This window comes from Oryctolagus cuniculus, chromosome 2 (genome assembly GCF_051225735.1).
Source record: "Oryctolagus cuniculus isolate XC-2025 breed Fujian yellow rabbit chromosome 2, ASM5122573v1, whole genome shotgun sequence".
Lineage (NCBI taxonomy): Eukaryota > Metazoa > Chordata > Mammalia > Lagomorpha > Leporidae > Oryctolagus > Oryctolagus cuniculus.
The window spans coordinates 199,921,532-199,929,554 of NC_142868.1; the positions used below are offsets into that span (position 1 = coordinate 199,921,532).

General features: G+C 51.5%; 1 pseudogene; it reads left to right on the plus strand.

Annotated features, from left to right (window-relative positions):
- Positions 1–4,590: 4,590 nt before the first annotated feature.
- On the plus strand, positions 4,591–7,631 carry LOC100348525 (plasma membrane calcium-transporting ATPase 4 pseudogene; annotated as a pseudogene).
- The last annotated feature ends 392 nt before the right edge of the window (positions 7,632–8,023 follow it).

The window sequence follows — 8,023 nt, forward strand, 5'->3', positions numbered from 1 at the left end:
CATGGACACAGAATCTGCTCCGTAGCAGGGACCCCAGACGATACAAAAGTCATGATATTTCAGAAACACAGGGCCGTATCTCCTCTTACGTCTTTTCTGACCCCAAAACAAAATTTCTGAAATTTTCTTCTCTTTCCCAATGCTATTTCCCATTTTTTTCTCTACTCCTCTCCATGGTACACTAGGGGAAAATTTCTTGGGGCTACATAGAAAATTTCTTGGGGCTACTCTGTTCAGTGAGTTTGTAATGCAACTGCGGGGGGCTTCCTCTATGGAGGAAAGTTGGGACTCAGGGGGTTAAATGCAAAACACATTGCCATAGGCCAGCTGCCAAGGCATCACATTCTGAAATCTGATAAATGAAAAATGGGCATGGTATCAAATTTAATCACATTTGTATTCAGATGTTGTTGAGAGCAGACACTGATTTATGAACTAGCAACAGACACCAGATTTCCTGCCTATGTTATATACATATGAATGGGTGGGCGCATAGAGAGATAAACAGACTGAGATTATGTTCCAGTGACACTGTGGCACCAGACCTGTTTATAACCCAGCGCTCATCAAACCAGTGTTAAAAATACTGCAGATAGCATTTTCTCCTGGACAGGGCTGGTTGGTTCACATTGTACCCCGAAGGACAGACTTTGTTCAAAGGATTCTCTTGCTTGGTTCACTCAGGTTTGGGACTGTCCCTGCTTTGCTCTGTAGCTGCAGGGTGGTTGCTGACAGAGTGCTCTCCAGGGGATTAGCACGGGTAGAGGGACATTCAAAGCATGGCTGTGTTGTCTTGCACAGCCTCCCTCTCCTCAACAACTCCCTCAGAATATACTCGACAGTGCAGAGGCCACTGTGTCCATCGGGACTCCTGGCCAAGGCCAAGGCTGTCTGATGAGCAGCGGGTGTCTGCAGTGGATGAGGACCGCACTCAACGTGGGTTAGTAAAGGAGAGAAGCAGTCACACGCAGTCACGCAGAGCGGAGGTCGGTGCTCTGTGTTCTCAGAGCCGCAGCAGTGACTGTCAATCACTGCATGATGGCATTCTCTGTTCTGGGGCAGAGCTGTCACAGTTTCACAGCCATCAGACCCTCAATGCAGCATGTGCTCTTGTCTAGGCCTTTGACATGGGAGACTTCATGCATTGGGCAATTCCAGCCAACTGTACCTGTCAAAGGTCACATGGATATGTTTGTTTACTTTTTTTTTTAAGGTTTATTTACTTATTTGAAAGGCAGTGTGACAGAGAGAGAGAGAGAGAGAGAGAGAGAGAGAATCGTCTACCTGATGTTTCACTCCCCAAATGGCTACAATGGTTAGGGCTAGGCCAGACTAAAGCCAGGAGCCAAGAGCTTCCTCTGGGTCTCCTACATTGGTGGCAGGAGACCATGCATTGAGCCATCTTCTGCCGTTTTCCCAGGCATGTCATCAGGGAACTGGATCAGAAGTGGAGCGGCAGGGACTTGAAGCATCATGGGATGTCAGCCTCTGAGCCAGAAGGTTGACCTGTGGCACTGCAACGCGGGTCCCCATTCATTCACTTTCAAAAAACATTCATTGGGACCCTGTGTTCTGCTCTTTCCAGAAGTGACAGAAATTGAAGACTCCTGGTGTGTTGTTTAAAAAAAAGATCCCTAAATCTCTAAGAACAAGTCAAATTAGTGCAGACCATTGCAAACTGGCTAGGAAGAGTGAGTGAGCTCAGCTCACAGAGCAGGAAGATCCAGAGGAGGCCCTAAATTGGGCAGAGAGGGTATCAGAACAATATTCCTGCAAGAGGAACCGCTGAGATCCTGCTTGCCCTTTCCCGTAACGGAGGTCGGGCATCTTTGTGGAGAGCTGTGGAGGGGCTGGGCTGTCTCAGGGTGGGACCCTCCAGGGACAGCAAGCAGCTGGTGTATCTGGGAATGAACATGCTGTGGATGCCAGGAGACAGGGCAGAGCAGTGCTTACTCCAGTGTGTGTGGTTTTGTTTCCTCTTGGGGAAGAAACCATGATGTGTGCCACCTGAACAAGTGGCTTGAATGAGGCAGAGGGAGGTTTCCATGCCAGCGACACAAGGGAGCTCTCAGCTGGCACAGGGCTCTCGGGAGAGGGATCCAGAATGGAGCCATTCTAGCTTGGTGTGCCGCAGTTCTTCCCAACCAAATGGCGGATCTGAGAAACGGGGTTTTGAAAGGGACTCCATGGAATTCTCAAACATGACCGTGCCATTTACTTCGAGAAAGCATCACCCAGGGGAGGAATTTGCTTTGTTTTTATCTCCCTCTGACTTTGGTGGAGTGGGGAGAGGACCGGTCCTGCTGGGTAGGGGGAGGAATGGATGACAGCCCATATCTCCCTCCTCTGAGGAGCACTCCCGAACAGTGACCTGAGGGCCTCTCGCAGAGTTCCTTCAGGAAACAGAAGAGCATGTTACAGTCAGTGAGAATCCCTTATTTCTCTCGATTTTTAGTCCTGGTTTTGTATGTTGCTTTATCTTAATTAAGTTGTCTCCTGGTGGGGGATCTCCTTGTTGAATCATTCACAGAGCCTGAAGCATTATATTATATGTAAAAAGTATCGGTGCATGTTTGTTAATTGATTTGTTTGAATTTTTTTTTTCATTGAACACATTGCCAAGAAGCAGCCAAACCCAGAGTTAGGAACATGTTAGGCGAAAGCTGCTCAGGACAATGTTTCTTTGTTCTTATGCCTTAAAGATCTTAAAATAACGAATGTTTATTGGACACTTTGATATGTGGCAGGTATTGTGCTAAGCCATTACTTGTATTATCTTATGTAATCTCAAAGCAATTTTGTAGCATAAATGCTGCAAATATTCTTTAAGAATGGAGGAAAATGAGACTCAGAGACGTTGTCATTTCTTTGAGGTCAGCAAAACTGCCAATTTAAGAACTGAACCTGGACCTTGCACCTGCTGACTTCAATGGCCGTGAAACTCATCCCTACACAGAGAGCATTCACCATAGCTCTCTTCACTTCCTCTGCCATCTAAAATGTGGTCTTCAAAGATTAGAAAAGCAAAAGTTACCCATTGCCTATCCAGTACCAGCACCTAGATCTTGCAACAGGCATTTTCTACTCTCAAGTTTTAAGAAAAGTGTTCTGCCAGATACTGCAGGTAAAATAAATAATCTCAGGCCTGATGTTCGTGTCTACAAGTCTACAAGTCTTGTAGTCCAGCTGAGGATGCATAACGGAAAGACTTACGAAGTTAAATTCTAGAAGATGGCATCCACGCAAGATCCTTACAGATAACCCAGTGGAGGGAGGAATATTGGTCACAGTGGATATTCACCTTTCAGAAAACTTAGAGAGTTGTGATTCTACAGATGTGCATGTTATTGTAAATTGATGGAATCCTCACAGAGCCAGATTTCAGTGTATGTCATTTATTAATAAATATGTATTGGTGGATCGATCAATAATTCAAGTTGTCAGAAATGGAGTAGGTAGGTGGATGAGTCAGTGGAAGTCTCCCTGCTATAGTTGTTCAAGATGAGGCTAGATGACAAGCTTTCTAACCCCTGATGGGAAATTGTTGTATTGGGTGAGAGAGACTGGTTGGCTTGTCCGGCGTTTAGGATTTGTGACTGTCTCTAGTGATTTGGCTGGTGGCTCAGCTTTCTATGTTCTGCTTCTGTGTTGATTGGAAATTCTTCTCTGAAATGACTCCCACACCCACGAATCTGAGGGAGGTAAAATGAAGACCAGGAAAACATTTTCCCAAGTTTCAGTCAGTCCTCGATTTGAAGTTCACATAGACCTCAGAGGTTCAGTACTGTGATAGGCAGGTGGATAGGATTAAATCGATTGGATTTGTGAGCTAGAGACCACACCTTTGCCTACCCTTTTTGTGACCTCAAAGCCCTCCCTGATCTTACCTGCACACCAACCTGCCACTCAGACTGTGTAACCACTCCCTATTGGAAGTGAATAAAAGGCCTGGAGCTCGGTGGGCCCCTCCATTGTGGTCCTGCGCCTTTGGGCACGCAGCCTCCTGGCTGCCTCTCTGCCTCTGCTCTCTTGCCTGCATGGTTTGCTTCACGTGGCCCCTCGGCCTGCTCTCTGCCTGGTATGGACACAGCTTGTGCTTCTAGACTTCTTCTCCACTAAATAAAGCCCTCACTCTCCTGTGTGTTTCTTTCACTGAATAAATGCTAAAACCTTACCATGTCTGCTGGCTTATTAGAGCTGATACTCAGAATTCTTATCTGAACAGACAGCAGGAATCCTCCATATATTAATAATAAAAATTATTAATACAGCTAGGTGATATCAATATCGCCATCAGCACTACATGCTTGCTCAAAATAGAGGCCAAAGGATCTCTGTAGTAACGTGAAATCAGCAATTTTGGATTCCAAGAACTGATTCTTCTCATTGGAGAGAATTAGTTCAGATTAGAAGACGGAAACACTACTGCGTCTCCTCAAGACTTATACTGCAATGTGGATAGTGTTTTAGGTTTATTTTCAAAGTCCTGCCACTCTTAGAACCTGCCAGAAGCCAAGTCTGAAGAAAGAACGTAATCCTGACAGAAGAGAAGATCTGGCCTTGGCATTGCTCTGAAGCGTACTGCACAAGATGGAGTTGGTCTGTTTCCCGACGGGGCCCCCAGAGAAGCAAGAGGGAGGAAGAAGCGGGAACAGGGGGACAGGAGACGCCGAAGAGTTAAAGGGAACCCCCGTTGCTGCTCTGGTAGAGGGGCTTGGTAACAGTCGGCAAAATGACGACCCCATCAGAACATGCCTTGCCGGCCGACTCGGGGGCCGAGAGCACGAAGGAGACTTTGGCTGCACACTCATGGACCTGAGGAAGCTCATGGAGCTGCGTTGGAGCGATGCAGTGACCCAGATCAACGTGCAGTACGGAGGCGTGCAGAACCTCTGCAGTCGCCTGAAAACCTCCCCCGTGGAAGGTCTCTCTGGGAACCCTGCCAACCTGGAGAAATGCAGGCAGGTGCTTGGGCAGAACCTGATCCCCCCAAAAAGCCCAAGACCTTCTTAGAGTTGGTGTGGGAAGCCCTTCAAGATGTCACCCTTATCATCTAGAAGCACAGCCAGGAGGGGGGCGACAACGAGGACAAGGACAAGAAGGCCAGCAAGGTGCACAAGAAGGAGAAGTCGGTGCTGCAGGGCAAGCTGACGCGCCTGGCCGTCCAGATCGGGAAAGCCGGTCTCATCATATCCACCATGACCGTCGTCATCCTGATTCTGTACTTCGTGATCGACAACTTCGTGATCCAGGGCAGACCGTGGCTCGCCGAGTGCACCCCCGTCTATATACAGTACTTCATCAAGTTCTTCATAATCGGCGTCACCGTGCTGGTGGTGGCCGTGCCCGAGGGGCTGCCGCTGGCCGTCACCATCTCCCTGGCCTACTCTGTAAAGAAAATGATGAAAGACAACAGCCTGGTGCGGTACCTGGACGCCTGTGAGACGATGGGCAATGCCACGGCCATCTGCTCCGACAAGACCGGCACGCTGACCATGAACCACAAGACCGTGGTGCAGGCCTACATCGGGGGCACCCACTACCACCAGGTGCCCAGCCCCGACGTCTTCCTGCCCAAGGTCCTGGACCTCATCGTCAACGGCATTGCCATCAGCAGCGCTTACACATCCAAGATCCTGCCTCCAGAGAAGGAGGGAGGCCTGCCGCGGCAGGTGGGCAACAAGACCAAGTGTGCTCTGCTGGGCTTTGTCGCAGATCTGAAGCAGGACTACCAGGCGGTGCACAACGAGGTGCCCGAGGAGCAGCTCTGCAAGGTGCACACCTTCAACGCGGTGCGCAAGTCCATGAGCACGGTCGTCGGAAGCCTGCCGGCGGCTTCCACATTTACAGCAAGGGCGCCTCGGAGATCATGCTGCGCAAGTGCAATCGGATCCTGGACAAGAAGGGGGAGGCGGTCCCATTCAAGAACAAGGACTGCAGCGTCATCGAACCCATGGCCTGCGAGGGGCTGCGCACCATCTGCATAGCCTACCGGGAGGGACTTCGACGACGCCGAGCCCTCCTGGGACAATGAGAGCGAGGTCCACACCGAGTTCACCTGCATCGCCGTCGTGGGCATCGAGGACCCCGTGCGCCCAGAGGTCCCAGAAGCTATCGCCAAATGCAAGCGAGCTGGCATCACTGTCAGAATGGTGACCGGGGACAACGTCAACACAGCCCGAGCCATCGCCACCAAATGTGGCATCCTGACACCTGGCGATGACTTCCTGTGCTTAGAAGGCAAAGGATTCAACCGACTCATTCGCAACGAAAAGGGAGAGGTAGAACAAGAGAAGCTGGACAAGATCTGGCCCAAGCTTCGGGTCCTGGCCTGGTCCTCGCCCACAGACAAGCACACGCTGGTGAAAGGCATAATTGACAGCACTGTTGGGGACCAGCGGCAGGTGGTGGCTGTCACCGGTGATGGCACAAACGATGGGCCGGCCCTCAAGAAGGCAGATGTTGGTTTTGCCATGGGAATTGCAGGCACAGACGTGGCAAAGGAAGCCTCGGACATCATCCTCACCGACGACAACTTCACCAGCATCGTCAAGGCCGTGATGTGGGGCGGAATGTCTATGACAGCATCTCCAAGTTCCTGCAGTTCCAGCTCACCGTCAGTGTGGTGGCCGTGATCGTGGCCTTCACGGGCGCCTGCATCACTCAGGACTCCCCACTGAAAGCCGTGCAGATGCTGTGGGTGAACCCAATCATGGACACTTTCGCCTCGCTGGCCCTGGCCACCGAGCCCCCCACCGACGCGCTGCTGAGGCGGCGCCCCTACAGCCGCAACAAGCCCCTGATCTCGTGGACCATGATGAAGAACATCCTGGGCCACGCCGTCCATCAGCTCACCGTCATCTTTTTCCTGGTCTTTGCTGGTGAGAAGTTCTTCCACATCGACAGTGGGAGGAAGGCCCCGCTCCACTCGCCGCCCAGCCAGCACTACACCCTCGTCTTCAACACCTTCGTGCTGATGCAGCTCTTCAACGAGATCAACTACCGCAAGATCCACGGTGAGAGGAACGTGTTTGCCGGCACCTACCACAACCTCATCTTCTGCTCGGTGGTCCTGGGCACGTTCATCAGCCAGGTTCTCCTTGTGGAATTTGGGGGCAAGCCCTTCAGCTGCACAAAGCTCAGCCTGTCACAGTGGCTGTGGTGTCTCTTCATTGGGATTGGAGAACTCCTGTGGGCCCAGATCATCTCTGCGATACCCACGCAATCGTGAAGGAGGCCGGGCACGGCACCACCAAGGAGGAGATCAGCAAGGACGGATGAGATCAACCATGCCGAGGTGGAGCTGCACCGAGGGCCTGAACCGGATCCAGACCCAGATCAAGGTGGTCAAAGCGTTCCATAGCTCCCTCCACGAAAGCATTCAGAAGCCCAGGAACCAGAACTCCATCCACAACTTCATGACCCACCCTGAATTCGCCATAGATGAGGAGTCGCCGCGAACACCCTTCCTGGATGAGCAGGAGGACGACAGTCTGCACGAGGCCGTTGACTCTGGATCCAAGGTGTTCCCGCACCCTAGGCCAACAAAAACAACAACGCGGCGGACTGCAAGCCATTGCCAGCCAGTGCGTCCTGCTCTGACAGCCCCTTCTCATCCGCTCTCCCCATAAGGCGACGATGCAACTTGCCACTGTCACGTCAGCTGCTCCCAAGTGTGTTTGAACCCCACCCCACCCCCCACCTGAGCACAAAGAAGACGAATAAACAGCAGGATGGCAGCCAAAACTTGAGCTGGGGTTTGTAGCAGGATCCAGTCAAACCCCGGGCAGGTATGGCAGTCTCCTCCTCGGGACGTCGGTTGTCCGTGGTGAAATGATGACAACCCTCTGGGCGTCACCCCAACCCCAGCCCCGCCCCCGACACCCCCATTCCAGTGTTCACAGCTGCGTGACCTCCTCCTGACTTCGGGATGCTGCCTGCGGGTCTGGGCCAGTGATCAGCCACGCTGAGAGCTGAGACAGACAGCCTGCCCCAGACGAAATGCGGAGAGGTGTGGAGTCAG